Source organism: Petaurus breviceps, unplaced genomic scaffold (genome assembly GCF_028583685.1).
Source record: "Petaurus breviceps papuanus isolate PSGF00001 unplaced genomic scaffold, PetGlider_PUasm1.0 90845, whole genome shotgun sequence".
In the NCBI taxonomy this organism is placed as follows: Eukaryota; Metazoa; Chordata; class Mammalia; order Diprotodontia; family Petauridae; genus Petaurus; species Petaurus breviceps.
This window is the reverse complement of record NW_027187359.1, coordinates 23,247,347-23,264,657: the sequence shown is the minus strand read 5'-3', so window position 1 is coordinate 23,264,657 and position 17,311 is coordinate 23,247,347. Positions and strand designations below refer to the sequence as shown.

The window sequence follows — 17,311 nt, the reverse complement described above, 5'->3', positions numbered from 1 at the left end:
AAGAAAGAAAGAAAGAAAGAAAGAAAGAAAGAAAGAAAGAAAGAAAGGAAGAAAGAAAGAAAGAAAGAAAGAAAGAAAGAAAGAAAGAAAAGTAGCCAGACTAGAACAAGTTGGCATAAACAAGTCTGGGCTGGAGTGGACATAAATATGAGGGCATCATGGAGGGACATCTGAAGAAAAAGAAATCAAAAAGATGGGGGCGGGGGAGGGGAGGGAGATGCCAGGCTAGGTGGCACAGTGAATAGAGCACTGGCCCTGGAGTCAGGAGGACCTGAGTTCAAAAACGACCTCAGGCACTTACTAGTCATGTGACCTTGGGCAAGTCACTTAACCCCAATTGCCCTGCCCTCCTCCCTCCAAAAAGAAAAACTAACAAAAAGATGTGGGAAGGGAAGGTAAATCCCAGGTTTTATTGAGTTTTTTTTTTTTTGTAAAAGGCTACCCAGAGAATATCAACAATTATTAAATAATATGCCTATTTCCCATGTATACAAAATTTTTACAAGAATAATTTACAGTCCACGCCACCACAAGGAGCAGGCATGGATGACTCCCAGCTGCAGCTCATGGCCCGGCAGGTCCGGAGCTTCCCTGACTTCCCCAAGCCGGGCATCCTGTTCCGTGATGTCCTTTGCTAAACGAAGCAGTTGCCTTCCCGGCTTCCGTGGAACTTTTGGCTGAGCGCCTGAAAGAAAACCGCAAGACAAAGATTGATTATATTGCAGGTTTGGATGCTTGGGGTTCCCTGTTTGGTCCCTCCCTGTCCCAGAAACTTGGGATAGGGTTTGTGCTCATCCGAAAGCAAGGGAAGCTTCCAGGACCCACAGTATCCACCACTTACTCCTGGGAATACCGCCAGGCAGAAGTGGAGATGCAGGAAGATGCCATAGAGCCCAGACAGAAGGTGGTCATCGTGGATGACCTGATGGCCACTGGAGGTACCATGGGGGTAGCCTGCCAGCTGCTGCAGAGTCTGAAGGCCGACGGCTGAAGGGCCTGGCCGTGGTGGAGCTGACCTCCCTAAAAGGGGAGAGAGAAGCTGGCCCCTGTGCCCTTCTTCTCCCTGCTGCAGTGCTACTGAGGCCGGGTTGCTGCCACCAGCTGGAGACCGCACACAGGTTTTCATTTACACAATTACGAGATCTGTACTTGGACCTTCTGGACTTGGACCTGGGCTGCCAAGTGACTCCAACCAAACCGCTATACAAATAGAAATGTAAGACAGCTCTCTTCCTCTTGGAGCACTTCCTTTTCAGACCAGCAGAGGGCTCCAAAGGGCCTGCTCTTCTCCCACCTGTTCTCCATGTGGCTTCTCACCCAAGGAAGGCAACAGGTTCCATTTTGGCCCCTTCATGCCGCTCCACCAGCCATGCACCACTTGTCATTCTTGACTTACCTCAAGTCCCTGCTCAGAGGGTAGATACCAGGTCTCAGAGAGAAGGACTCTGCATTAGAGGGCACATCTGGGCAGGACCACCTGCTAAGGACACTCTTGATTGACCCTTAAGTTAGTACAAATGAAAAGTTGACTTTGGGGTTTAGAATTTTGGTTAGTTTCCCAGGCCAACCAACTCAAATATACTTGACAGAGGAAGCCAACCTCTGACCTGCACTGGCTGTGTGACCTTTTGCCCCCGGTTGAGTGATTTCTCTAGAGGAGAGTTCTTGACCCAAACAGGATTTGGAGGGAGGAGTGGCCATGGGGCATCATGTCTGTACTACTGTAAAAGCCTTGCCAAACTCCAGCTTCTGCTTCCCTTGTCCATGACCTCAGCAGGTAGAAGTCTTCACACCTGGTGCCACACCAGACCCCAGGGACCTGGGCAGATCAGTGAGACTACCCAAGGCTTAACTCGATCTCTTTTTACATGTTTTCATTCGTTTTTACTATATACACGTGTCTTACAGTCTCTTGTATCATAACCCCAGACCCCTTCCTTGCTAGGCTCAGAAGGACCATTAACGGTACATGGGGGAAGAACCAGCTGGCCAGGCCACCTTTGGAGATGTGACCAAATGAGACCCTGAAACTAGAATTGAGACCAGAATGTCCATGGGGCAGCAGCCTTCTCTCTCATGGAAAATCTTGCCTGATGTGATCTGTATCTGATGATTAAATCATTTATTAGTAAAAAATATATATATAATAATTTGCACACATATTGAGGGTACCCTTGATAAACAGACTTTTTGTAAGAAATATTATACAGTAGACCATGAATACATTAGATTGACTCCCTGAAGAGACAGGGTCAAAGGAGAGACTATAGAATAAATGGAGGATGGGAAAGGATTTCACAACATGACTGTTATGGAAGTGTTTTGCATGGCTACACATGTATTGCCTATATCAAATTGTTTCCCTTCTCAATGAGGGTGGGTGGGGAGGGAGGAAGCGAGAGAGTTTGGAACTCAGAGTTTTTAAAATGAGTGTTTAAACTGTTTTTACATGCAACTGGGAAATAAAATACACAAGCAATGGGGTATAGAAATTTATCTTGCCCTCCAGTAAAATAGACCTGAAGGGGATAAAAGAAGGGGGGTTGGTGATAGAAGGGAGGGCAGACAGGGGGAAGGAGTAATCAGAATGCAAGCTGTCTTGGGGTGGGGGAGGGGAGAAATGGGGAGAAAATTTGGAACTCAAAATCTTGTGGAAGTGAATGTTGAAAATCAAAAATAAGTTAATTAAAAAAAAAAAAGATGGATTCCCTGAGGCTGACTTAGGGCCATGGACACAAACAAGAGTCTCCCAAGATGAGAAGGCTTGGATGAATTTCAATCTGTATCTTTAGAGGGAAAAACCACATTAATGAAATCATAGATTCATTAGAGTGAATATTAGATTCCCTGAAAGAAGTATATAATATTTTGGGGAGGTACATGAGTTTAAGTATCCCATTTATAAATGATTTCACAAAGAAGTCTTTAATTTTATAAATATACAATTATACATAGTCTCAACCAGAATAATTATTTTTAAAGATCCTAGTAGATTCTGGTGAAAAATTCTATACATGGATGACAAGACACTTTCCAGGTTACTTGAGGTTAGTAACAGAAGGTTACCTGAGGAAAATGATTTAACACCTTTCTGGAGAAACTGCAGGGGTTTTTTTGTTTTGTTTTGTTTTGTTTCTTGCTTTTTTTTTCTTTTTTGGAGGGGGAAAGGCAGGGCAATTGGGGTTAAGTGACTTGCCCAAGGTCACACAGCTAGTTTTGTGTTAAGTGTCTGAAGCCAGATTTGAACTCAGATCCTCCTGACTCCAGGGCCAGTGCTCTATTCACTGAAACACTTAGCCACCCCCCAGAAACTGTGTTTTAATTCCATCTTCACTTTGGTTTGAGATGATTCTAGCTTCGTATGTAATTTTGAAGATGGAGCTCATGGTATCATACATAAAAACCACTTTATTCCCTGGTCTCTATAGTGCACATGTTTCTGGTTGGCATTCTACTGTGAATGTCTCTGTAGCCTGCACCTTGTAGCAACCTAAGAAAAGGAAGAGACAAGCAATAGTCAAAAGTTGGCTCTACCATATTCTTGGGTGTAAAGAAAAGAATTATTTTTGAGGATGTTGGTTCATTGTTATTTAGCTTTTCCCAAGATGACAGAGGAGCAGAAAACTCTCTCCTCCAGTCCAAATCCTTCCCAGGTGCCAACTAGTTCATCCCAACTGTCCTTTGATGGGTAATTTCTGACACACTGCTTCAGAGACCATACCCCCATCAGAGACCAATTGGGGATGAAGGCTTAATTGGAGATTGAAGACTCTATCACCTAAGGCTCCAGTCAAAGGCCATTCAGAAAAGATTTTCTTGTGACACCTTCACCTTGCTTAACAGCAAACTCAGTATGTCAACAATGACACATAAAAGCCACAAAAATGCTAATGTGACCTTGGGCTTCATTGAGAGAGGTTTAGCTGCCAAGAATAAGGAAGTGACAGACCCTGCTCTAAACTGGTGTGATCAGACCATATCTAAAGTATTCCTTTTGGTTCTGGGTACCATTGTTTAGGAAGAAAATTGATAAATTATAACTCATACAGATAATGGCAGCTAGAATGGGAAAGGTCCTTGAGCACACGCCATGTAAATATCAGTTGAAGGACTGGTATGTTCAGTATACAGCAGTCTCAGAGTGATCATGGTAACTATCTTCAAGTATTTTACTGCCATGTAAACGAATCATCAGATTCATTCTATCTGTCCATGCCTGGAATGCTGTCCCTCATATCTTCCTCCTGGCTTCCCTGGTTTCACAAAGTTCCTGCTAAAATCCTACCTTCTACAGGGAGCTTCTCCCAATATCTCTTACTTCTAGTGTCTTCTCTCTGTTGGTTATTTCCCATTTATCCTGTAGATAGCTTATTTGTACAAGTTTTTAACAATAGCCAGTGTGTGTCAGGGGCAGGAATTGAACTCAGGTGGATATGGAGACCAACTCATCCACTTGTTTACTTGTAGTTTTTCCCATTAGACTGTGTGATTAGGGACTGTGTTTTACCTTTTTTTTGTAACCTCAGCACTTAGTACCATGCCTGGCACATAGTTTGCTGCTGTTCAGTCATTTCAGTCATGTTAAACTCTTCATGACCTTTTGGAGTTTTCTTGGCAAAGATACTGGAGTGATTTACCATTTCCTTCTAGAGCTCAATTTACAGTAAGCAAATGGACATAAATACAGTTATGTGACTTGCCAGTATCACATAACTAGTAAGTGATTGAGGCCAGATTTGAATTCATGAAGATGAGTATTCCTAACTCCAGACCAATCTAACCCCTGGGCCACCTGGCTGCCCCTGGCACATAGTAGGCATTTAATATTTTTTTTATTGACTAGCGAACTGACTGGTTTCATAGGGCAGATCTAGGAACAATGGTTAAAAGTTGCAAAGAAAGACAAATTCAGAATTTGATGTCAGTAAAAATCTTGGAACAATTTTTTTAACTGGATCATCATTTTATTGGTATAGAGACTTTCAATACCAATGTAAATTGACAGCCACTTTGCAGTTTAGGAACTTAGAGAGTTGCCTAGGACACTGAGGGTTTAAGTCAGCATGTGCCCAGGTGGATAATAAAATCAACTCATTATACACTATGCCAAGCTATTGGTTTTACCGACAAAATAGCTAAAGTGAAAGAGGAGAAACTAAAGGAAATATTTAAACAGGAAAAACCAATAAATGGAGTGGGAGGAGTCCTAATTTTCAGAGCTTCCAAAAGTAGGAGTTCCCCATCACTGGAGGTCTTCAAGCAGAATATCTCTTCACAATTCTAAGGATGCTTTTTCCATCATTGGTTAGACTAGATGGCCAATGAGGTTCCTCCTGACTCTAAAATGTTGATTCTTTGAATATCAAACCTGACATCCCCAGGAGAGTGTGGGATGGAGTCATAGTTAGATCCACTTCTCATGAATTGGAGTTAGGTAAAGCTTCTCTGGAGGCATTAGAATCTTGCTCATCCAATGTTTGTCAATGGCCTCTGTAACCAACCATTCAACTGCTTCTCAGAGATTAGCTTTCTTCTTTTTATCAGTTTATTAGGTAAAAGAAAATGGACAGATTTTTAGCTTGGGTTGCTCTTGCAGTAAGCTGACATTATTTTTTTTTCCCCGTATGAGTTCACACCCAGATTTCCATCTAAGTTTTTACATTCACCTTGTACTCCCCAGGGATCTATCACCTAAGATATTCATTGTCTGAAAGCATAGGGTATAAAATAAAATTCTTGAAGATCAATGAGTTCCAGTGATCAGAGAACTCAAGGGAGTGGGGGAAGAGATCCACTGGGAATGGAGAATGTTCTGAGGATTTTAATAAAGTTGAAAAAGTTGATTTATTATACATTATTCAGCACATCAGCAAAGTTAAGATTTCTAAGAGCCTTTTGTTAGGCTCTTAAATGTCAGTGTTTTCATGTGCAATCATCTTTTTTATTGTACCATGTTATAGAAATGCTTGTTTTATTCCACAAATTAAAAACAAAATAAAGTTTTTTTTTTAAAAATGTCAGTGTCTTGGCCACGATGTAGGGGCCAGTTTATATTCAGACAGGAGCTCTAGGGCTGGCAAATTTTGTATGGATCTGGGCTAGAGCCAAATCTTGGTAAACTGGATATTTTCTGTTATCAAGTCTAATCTCTCAGGGGCTCTCTGTGCCTGTATATTTATAATCTCCTGGATATAAACACGCACTTTTATTGGTCATAGAGAGGTACTTATTTGATTTAAACCACTGTAAGGAACCTGCTTCTGGAATACCACAATTAGAGCCATCATTGAACTACCTTCTAGTTTTCTCCCTGGAATGGGGATGGGATGAGAATAACTCTTCCTTCCTCCACTGGACTCCTTCCAGCAAAATAATTTTCAGGAAAATGTGCTCCTATATAAGCCATTTAACTGTATTAAAGAGACAGTTTTTTATTTGTTAATAGTGCAGGATTCCTTTGATTCAAAACTGATCATTTCTTGAATAAGATATGGCCACTGACCATCAGTTTTGACAGAACTTAGAATATAGAAAGTGAGAAAGGCACTGAACCAGATCTAGGAAAGAAGATGCATGATTAAGGTTTGACTTCAGAGGACAGAACTAAAAACAATGGGTAGAGGTTGCAAAGAGATATATTTAAGCCTGATGTCAGGGAAAATTACCTAAAAAACAAGATTGACCAAAAGTGCAGTGGATTACCTCAGAAAATAATTGATTCCCCCTCATTGAAGATTTTCAAGCTAAGGGTAGACAGTCACTAACTGAAAAAGATGTAGTAGGAATATTTTTTAGTGTATAAATGGGCCTGAATGGACATTGAGGTAATTACCAGTTCTGAAATACTATCATTCTATGACCATGTGATCTAACTCAAATGAAGGTAGTAGGTAAAGTTAATCTTCTGAGATTGCTTCCTCTCCTTCAATTTCTCACTTTCTCTTCTTCTTGAATGAGAAAAAGAGGTTTGGTGGTCCCTGTGGTCCCACTTCTTCCTTAAGAACAAAGCAGAAGGTTCTTTCCATTTTTTCATAGGTTATCAACAAAACAGAAATCACTGTCATCATGATCTACCTTCACTTTTCTCTTGGAAGATGAAACAATTGCATGCATTTAGACTTTCTATTTTTTCTTGGGGTAACAGTGGATAGAGTGCCACTATTTTTCAAGGCAATCATGGCCAGAAGAGTCTTTTTCTTCTCCTTTCCATTCATCTTCTCTCCTCTCTTTTTCCTTTCCCAAGAGAAAGAGTGTGAGTGGCATCTAGGTGGCTCAGTGAATAGGGCAACCGGCTCTGGAGTCAGAGGACCTGAGTTCAAATTTGACCTCAGACACTTAACACAAAAACTAGCCTGTGACCTTGGGCAAGTCACTTAACCCCAATTGCCCTCCAAAGAAAAGGAAAAGAAAAGAAAGAGAAAAAAGTGTGGGGTTTAAGTCTTATAAGAGATAAACAATCTTAAAGTATGATAAATTTATATCTGGAAGGGACCTTAGAGGTCAAGTAGATCCTGACACCACTAAACCTTAACAGATTTGAACAATATATTCTTAATAAAGGATTCTTGGAAGAACAAAGACCTTCTGGCTATGACTGCCTTGAAAAATAGTAGCATTCTATCCATGTGATATAGTGATTATAATACCCTTCAAGCCTGCACCATCTTATTATTCCCTGTTTTCTTGCCAATAAATGGCTTCCATCTTCCCTTCCTAGTATTTCCCACTATCTCAGGTGTATCAGTGTGATTTTGATGAACAAAGCAAATGGTAAGTTTAGAGTCAAGCATTCTTTACCATATCTCTAACTAACAACAAATAGTGGAATATTCCCCTGAACCACTATTAGCCTCTGTTAGGAAGGATTTTTAGGACCTGAGGTTAGTGACCTCCCAGTCTTTCCCACAAAGTGTTACAAAGTAAGTTTATAGGTTAGCCAAGCTATTTCTAGGCTGCATAATAAGGATAGTGGACCCCAAATTGTCAAAGTTGGATGGGCACAAAAGATAACCTAATCTGATTTTCATTTAATAAAGGGCAAAACTGAGGCTCGGAGAGAGTAAAAGACTTATCCAGCATCACAAAGGTGAGTAGCAGATCCAAGACTGTGACTTGGACATTCTATATTCCTAGTGTTTTACACACTGCAGAGAGGAGGTGGAGTGACTGAGCATGGCAGGCTAAGCTTCCACCATGCTAAAGAAGCAGGAAAATTCCCCTGAGATATTGTGGTTTTCTTTTAGCTGCCCTTCTTACCCAGAGGGATTGGCCTTTTTTTTCAAATGCTGTCCACCAAGAATAGACCCTGTGCATTCAAATATGAAAGTGAACTTCTCCATGTTTCTCCCTCATAACCTGCTACTCACGGGCTTGTGATTTATTTCCAAGAGTAGCTGAATCCCAAATTCATATCTTAGTCTTTTACAGTCTGGGAACGTTCTTCCCCTTTGTCCTAGTAGATCCAAACCCTCCATATCAGCTTCCTCTGACCAAATGTTTCATTTCCCTAAGGTAAAGAACGCTCTCTTCCTGATCCTATCCTTATTTCTAAGCTTTAAATAGCTTATGAATAGCTTAGAATTTCTGCTGTCCAATAAGATTTAATATTGGGTAAATTAGAAAAAAAAAATTGGATAGAGAACAAAAGCTTGCACACCTAATTAACCAGAAAAGAGAAAAGTGGTTTTGCTAGGGAGCAGAAAAGAACTCGAGGTGAGGCTTGTTCCTCATCCCAGCTCTCACAACCCCAGAGCTACGTATCTTTATTATTGCTCCTTTGGAATACACAGTTATATGCACACAGAGGTATTTTGTATATGTGTGTACATATAAATATATATACATACATATATACACATAATATGTGTATAGACAGATGGGTGGATGGATGAAATGAATGTGTGTATGTATATAACATGGTAGTGGTTACAGTGCTGAGCTGTTACTATAGGCAGATAATACTGAAAGTCACTTTTACTTGTCTTTCCAGACTAATCTTCCCCTTTGAAGCTTGACTCTCTCCAGCCATTCCCTTGGATCATACCCTGGAAGAAGGGTTTTTCTTTTAAAATTAGGCCCACAGTAAGAGAAATGTTGGGTGCCCAACTAAATATCATCCTGTTTCTCTAGCCAGAATAATACTTCTGAATAATTTGCCTAGAGGAATTCCAGTTAAAAAGTATCCCTCTGCCTTAGGAAGTTATGAAAACGAGTCACTGTTTTTCCTTGCTTGAACCCCCAGACAAAATTCCTGCTCTGGCAAAAAAAAAAAAAAATGCTGCCATTTTAAATTTCTCCCTCTCTCTCCTCCCAACTAATCAATCCTTAATCTCTATTTTCCACTGATTTCAAATCATAATTTAAATGATTTAACAGTACAAATTGAAATTTCTGAATTAAGAAACAAAATAGATGTGTAAACATAGAAAAATAAATAAACTTTTAAGAAACAGATTATCACCACATCTCCTCTCAAAATTCAGGCATATGCCCTTTTAAAAGAGAGAAAGAGACAGTGGAAAAGGGAAATGAAAAATTCCACCTTGGCTCTGCCATCTGGATAGAAATTCATAAATGCAGGATCCACCTTGAGATAACTCATTGCTCTGTAGTCCAGCCCTGGTGACCTCAGAAACATAATACCTCTTCTGCTCCCTGACTAGCTATTTCAGCTTTTCCTTATAGCTCTCTTCCTCCATCTTCCTACAAATCCAAATGACAGGGCAAGCTTGTTAGTCCAAACCAGGTCTTTTGTCATTCCCTAAGATCAGAGCAAAATTTTCTATGGGCCTGAGGAGTGTAGTAATGGGACAGCAAGCATTTACCTCTAGTGTACTGATCTTCCTGCTCAATACCTAGAGTGTGTGTGGTCAAGAAAGTTCTGCATATACAAAGTCATTTTCCAGAAGGAGATGGAAAAGGAGGTCTAATTACTAAGAAATTATAAAACATCCGTGGTGGAAGGTAGGTATTCTGAGAGAAGTCTGGAAAAGACCTGAGAATTTCAAGAGGTAGGGGGCATACAGAGAATAGTCCAGATATGGAGGACAGCTTGTGGAAAGTCAATGGAGTGGGAAATGCAATGTCAGCTCATAAAGTAGGCCAGGAAGTCAATTGGACTATAGAGAGTATAAGGGAAAGTAACATGAAATAAGTTTGTAAAGAGAGGTGGGAGTGAATTTGTAAAGGGTTTTAAATGTCAAATATAAACAAATCATTATGATTATCTTTCAACAATTTCCTTCATGTTCTGAAATGGAAAGTTAGCCTCCCCCCAAATTCCCAGGGGATTCTGCCTATTGTCTCTATTTCTGGAAATCAGATTGTTTGTCAGATTTGACATGCCTAGTCAGAGTTGCTTGGGAGCTCCAAAGGTGAAAAGAGCCCTAGATTTAGAGTCAGAAGGGATTTGTGTTTGGCGCCACACAGGATTATTATGAAGACCAAAATAGATAACACTTGTAAAAGGGGCTATCAACTTTAAGCCTCTATATAAGTAAGGGTCAAATATTTTCATGATTCAGTTTTTGTTTAATTTTTTTCAATAGGTTCTAACTATTTGTTTGGGGTCATCTCAATAGACAGCCTTAGAGCAAAGTTAATTATTTTGCATGTGATCCCATTATTGGCCCTAGCCTCAAGAAAAACTTGCCTTCATTCAACCCTTTCTCCTTCATCTCACAGGATCTTTAACACTTTATTCAATCCAGCCCAAGAAATATTTATTAAGTCCCTATTATGTACAAAACCTTGTGCTTAGGGGCAAATAGGTGGCTTGGTGAATGGAGTACCCACCCTGGAGTCAGGAGGACCTGAGTTCAAATCCCACCTCAGATACTTGACCGACTTATGAGCTATGTGACCTTGGGCAAGTCACTTAACCCCAATTGCCTTGCTTTTCCTCCCTCCCCCCAAAAAATCAAAACCTTGTGCTAGGATCTGAAGAATCACAGATGAAAACGAGCACCACTCCCGCCTTTTTCTGACTTTCAACTTGCACTCTCACTCCACAGAAGCACTGATTTGGAAAATATCAAGATTAGAATAAGCAGTGATTGATAGCTTGGTTTTAGTAAGTCATTTAACTTGTACCTACCTATTTATATTTATTTAAGTCTTACTTTATGTTATATTTTGACCAGAGTTATAAAACAGATGTCAATATTATAGACTGCTTAAATATTTCCTTGGTTATTTGCTAAATAATACTGCTCTTTAGATAAGCCTGCTCTTGCCTATTGCAGTGAGGAGTTTCCATTTTGGGACCACAAACCTAAAATTAGGCAACACCATTCTCCTGTTGGTGGCTACCTCCCTTTAGGTTATAGTATCCGGGGAAATCAGAAGTATCTCTAGGGCTGCCCCATGCATTGTCAAACCTAATGAGTATGATGAGCCACCCAATGATGTATAAATACATGGTACCAGTGGGGATTGATTTCCTTGTGCTACTAAAATGAGTTTCTCAGCTTTTTACCCAGATGGGTAAAACATCGAGTAAACAACACATGTTTCTAATGGTCATTGAGAAGAGCTTCCCACACCACAATCTGGTGGTTTTTCTCAGAGCAGAGAACTTCTGTGGTCATTGGTAAATCAGTTTTTCACCAAGCCTAGAAAATAACTCTAAGCTATAGAGAGGGCTGCCCTAGTAACCTGTCTGGTGTGCCAGTATGCTACATTGGCTTCACTCCTGGGCTGCCTCACACAATGGTCCTCTAAGGAACTACTCAGTCCTATGCACAGGGCCATACCCAACCCTAGGTTCCTGCTGGAAGAAATTTTCATCATGTCCTCTAAGAGCCAGAAAGCACCTTGGAGGACAACTAGTCCAGTTTGCTCCTGAAAAGGATCATAGGATCAAAAATGTAGAACTGGAAGGGATCTCGGAGGCCCACTGTCCCAAGTCCCTCATTTTACAGGTGAGAAAACTGAAGTCTAATGACTTGAACAAGGTCATGCAACTAGAAAGTATCACAAATATGATGACAGAACCAAGTCCACTGACTCTGGCACCAGTGGTCTTTCCTGAAATCTCCTCTATACTATTTCTTATAAGTGGTCATTCTGCCACTATTTGAAGACCCGTAGTGACAGTCAGCTCACTACCTCTTGAGGCATCCCATGCCAGTTATAGATAGCTCTGATTATTAGGAAGTTTTTCTTTACCTCAAGCTAAAATTTACCCCCTCTAAAACTCTCCTGTTGTCCTGAATTCTGCCTCTTGTGACCATTTCTTCTCCTTGACACTTCTAACACACTCAAGACATATAACATAGACTTCTCTTCCATGGGATGGCTCTCTCCCCTAGCACATCCTGGTCACTCAAGGGTGCTAGGAAAAAGGCAACTGGCAAGGGAGTAGAGAGGAGAATTGCCTTGCTCAGATTAAGGAACAAGTTTAAGACTGGAACAGATCCTGAAATTGATAACTTTGTGAGATGAAGCAGGATGTGCTTAACAAGATAACACCTACTGCCAAAATCCCAAATAAAGCTGAGGCAGAATTCTAATAGGCAGCCAAATAAAAGGAAACAAGCATCTGAATATGTATGAGCCTCTAATCAGGAGTACTTTGAATTAATACAAAATAGGTCCATCAGTGCTAACAAAGCTGCACATGCAGGAAATTCACAGCTCACTGAGAAGATACTAGTAACCTATTTATAACCCCTACTGTTACCTACTACAGCTGAGATAGGGATCAAGGGACCTGGGAGATAAGCACCCATCCCCTTGCCACAAGCTGATTCCGCTCTTTGTCCTGGGTTGGCAGACTGCTCTCCCGATCCACTTTTCTTTTAACACAATTGTGATACATTGCACTACAATAGAATGCATATTTTTTTGTCACAACAAGAGAAAATATATCCTTTTGCCATGAAGTGCATTATAATAGGATATATTTCATCACAACAGGATATACTTTACTGTAATAAGATACATTTTGAAAAAAAAATCATAATAGGACACATTTCTACCATAATGGGATACATTTTATCACCATAGGATACTTTCTTCTTTTTTTTTTTTATCATATCAGGGCACAATTATCACAATCAGATACATTTTAACACAATGGGATCAATGTCCACCTTAAGAAAAGGATATTTAGAATTCACTCAGTGGTTGACTCCTCACAAGGAGAGCAGTTATTGAAAGTGTTCTGCCCTCCATTTCTCTGGGCTGTGTGATGTGTGTGAAGTAGGGGAAGAAATAACAAGTGTGACTATAAAACAGTGGAACTGATTTGCATGTATAGCTTGTGCAATATGTCTCCTTACTTTATAGTCATACTTCATGACTGGGGACCAAAAAAAAGATAATTCAATTTAATTCAACAAATATTTATTAGACAATCACAAACAAGATAGTTCTTTCTTTGTATAGCATTTTACAGTTAACAAAGCACTATCACATACTTATCTGAAGTGAGCCCCACAAGTATTTTTTGTGCTGTCCAATTAAATAAGAATTTTCATTCAATTAATCAACAAATATTTCTTAAGCATCTACTATATGCCAAGCGCTAAGTACTCGGGCTACAAATATAATGGGGGATTCCCTCCCCACACAGACCTTGCTTTCTACTAGGGGAAGATAACATTCACAGATAAATATAGGGAATATTTGTGCATATGAGTATGTGTTGGGGTGATATAAATGATTGACCCAAAGCAAAGGGTATAAAAGAAGCTTCCCTTAGCTTGTAAAGATATGGTTGTCAAACACAGGGTAAAGATAGATGTTGGTAGTATTGGTTCAGTTGATTTCAGTTGAATACGGATGGAAACAAGCATTTTTAAGTGTCTGCTATGTTCCAGGCACTATGCTAAACACTTCACAAATATTTTATTTGATCCTCACACAAAACCTGGGAATAAATGCTATTATTATCCCATTTCACAGTTAGGGCAGGGAAAGGGCAAATGTAAAGGTAAGGGTGAGTAAGCCCAGGCTCACACAGCTAGTATTTGAGGCTAGATTTGAACTCAGATCTTACTGACTCCAGGCCCAACACTCCATTCACTATGCCATCTAGCTGCCTTGGTTGACTATTAAGACCTTCCCTTGTCTCTCTTTTTCTCCACAGAAACAATGCTCAAGAAGTAGCAAGTGGAAGCATCACATAATGGAGAATTTTCCAGGTCTAAGAAGGCAGGAAGCTGTCTTGGCACATTTTTTTTTATCATATCAAGAGGATGCCACATCCCTAGTGCAAAGCCTTTTGTTGTACATGAAACAATGACAACATTCTGCTCCAGCCTCATATGTGATAGGGACCATTGGCTAACAGCATCCCCCAAAGTCCCATATGGCTTAGACCACTTACTGTTTGACTGCCTAGGAACATTGCCCTTGAAATTCTATTTGTTTCACAGGGCCTTCTCAAACTGAGATAATGTGCACAGACATAGCTGTGGCCTACCAGGTCTCCAAAAAAATTAATGGGGTGGGAGTATACTGACAATTAGGGGAATCAGAGAAGGCCTCTTATGGAAGATAACACTTGAGCTGAGCCCTGAAGGGAGCGATGGGTTTTTGAGAGGCAGAGGTAAAGACGGGCAGCATTCCAAGTGTGGGTAACAGTCTGTGCAAAGATGAATTGTCATGTCCCAGAAAACTGATTCTCAATGACTTTGTAACAAGTAAAAAAAAAAAAAGATCCATAGCAAGAATGATAGAATCATGGACTCTCAGAATCTTCTGAGACCTTAGGAACATATATGTCAATTCACACCTGATCAGGGATCTCCTCTACAGCTCCTCTCACCAATAGTCATCCAGTCTATTCTTGAAAAACTCCAGTAATGATGAAAACACTACATATCAAGCCAATCTATTCACTAATTCTGGAAATTATCTGATATTTAGTCTTATGTTGAGCTAAAATCTACCTCTCTGTGACCACTCCATATTCTTTGTTTTGTGATCTAGAACCAAACAAAGCTAACCTATTCCTTCTTCCTCCTAATAGTAATTTGAATTGAATATAGCTGTCATTTCTCCTCTAAAAGTTTCCCATCTCCTCTTTGAACACCCCCCCCCCATTCTTTAATTGATCCTTGTCTGAAATAGTCTTCAGTTCTTCTATAATGCTGGTCACTATCCTCTTAATGTTCTCTAGCCTTTCAATGCCCTTCCTAAATACAGCACACTTAACTGAACAGAACACTCCAGATGTGACCAGAACAAAGACTAGCACAGGAGGACAATTACCTCACTCACGATGTACAAGAAGCTTTTCTTAAGGCAGCCTGGGATTACGCTAGATTTGTTGGTTCTCATGTTGGATTGGACTGGAGGGTTTGGTGTAGGGAAGAGAAACTTTGGGGAAAGCAGGAAGAGTGATTATGTCTTCCCATTCACTTTAACCACCAGCAAATACTCTCTTAATGGGGATGTTGTGGTAAGCCAGAGGCCATAGTAGAAAAGTGAAAAACAGCCCAAACACAAAACATATATCCCAGTGAAATTTATTGAATGATATATTTTGCAACCATCTAAAGCCCAAATCAATATACTGTACTATATATACTATACTAGGTACTATATATACTAAATATACTATACTATATACTATAAATATACAATACTACAGGCATTCTTGTGGAGTATGAAAAATCATTTCAGGTATGTAGATCACATATTTCAGTTTGGATTCAATGGCAAAAAACAAACAAACAAACAAAAAACTCCCACGCTTCTCCTTTATATACAAGATTAGTCCCATTTCTGACATGTTTCAATGATGTTCCATTACTTTATTTTGTTTCACAGAGGTTTAAGGACAGAAATTAGTAGGGAAATAAGATGTTATCAATTGCCTGTTAACACTCCCCGCCTCCCCCCGTCCACTCCCCACTCTCTGAAAATCCACATTTTGGGATATCTGAGCATCACATTGGGTTAAGTGTTTATGGAGAAAGAAAAAGGGACCGAGATGAAAGCAACTGACTCATCCCATGACTGACAACAGATTTATGGTTCATGATTTTTAAAACTTCACTTTTTGATTCAAACTTCATTTGATCTGTCTTTCCTGTCATCTATCATCCCATGTCTCCTCTTTTGTGGCTCAACTCCTTGAGACTGCTCTCTACAACAGATACCTCTACTTCTTTTCATCTTACTCTTGTTTTATGCTTTGCAGTCTGGCTTCTTATCTCATCATTTAACTGAAAGTGCTTATCCAAAGATGCGAATGAGGCCTTAATTGCCAACTAATAGTATTTTCTCCATCTTCATCCTTGCTGACCTCCCTGTAACCTTGGATAACTCTCTGTTCTTTGATGTTATCTTCTGTCCTGTTTCTCCTCCTACCTGAATGACCCCTCATGCTCTGTCTCCTTTGCTGTATCTTTATCTATGCCATTCCTGCTAGGGGGCGTCTTCAAGTCTCTGTCCTACCCTATCTTCTCTTCTTCCTCTATCTTATTTCACTTGGTGACTTCATCAGCTTCCATAGTTTCAACTACTACCACTATGCAAATGATTTTCAGATCTAATTGTCTAACTCTAACCTCTTTCCAGAACTGCTGTCACATCTGCTACTGCCTAGTGATCACCTTGAATTAAATGTCCTATAGACATCTTAAACTAGAACATGGACAAAACTGAACTCTATATTTCCCTCCAAACCCTCTCTTCTTCCTACTTTCCCTAATACTGTCGAAGGTACTATTATCTTCCCAATCACTCAGGTTTGCAACCATCCTCAACTCCACACCCTCTCTGACATTCCCATAGCCAATAAGTTGCCAAATCCTATCTTTTCTACCTTTGTGCTTATTTCTCACCTCTGATCCTGCAACTATCTTGGTGCAGGCCTTCATCACCTCATGCCTGGACTATTGTAAAAGTCTGCTGGTGGGTCTTCCTTCCTTAAATTCGCCCCCCCCATTCCAATCCATTATCCATTAAATTATCAAGCTGACCTTCCTAAAATACAGGTCTGACCATTTCATTCCTTCCTCAATAAACTGTAGTGACTCTCTATCAACCAGGATCAAATATAAAATTCTGTTTCATTTTTAAACCTCTTTATTACCTGGTCCTTCCTACCTTTCCAGATTTCTTATACCTTTATCTCCTCCACACACTGTGATCCAAAGACCCCCTCCCTCTTTCCCTTCCTTCTTCCTTTTCTCTTCCTTCCTCGCTTCCTTTCTTCCTTCATTCCTCCCCTCCTCTTTTTCCTTCCTTCCTATACTTTAGGAAAATCACTTTGACAGCTGTGTGTAGGATTAATAAAGACATGAGACAAAGAGTACAATCAAAGGGCTACTCAATCAGTCAATAAATATGTATT

At 40.0% G+C, this 17,311-nt stretch overlaps 1 protein-coding gene and 1 pseudogene across 2 annotated transcripts in view; one reads left to right on the top strand and one right to left on the bottom strand.

Moving 5' to 3' along the window:
• Window positions 1-17,311, bottom strand: part of CDH13 (cadherin 13) — a 1,699,366-nt gene that overhangs the window by 1,559,644 nt on the left and 122,411 nt on the right. The window lies entirely within an intron of this gene.
• Window positions 543-1,081, top strand: LOC138149005 (adenine phosphoribosyltransferase pseudogene; annotated as a pseudogene).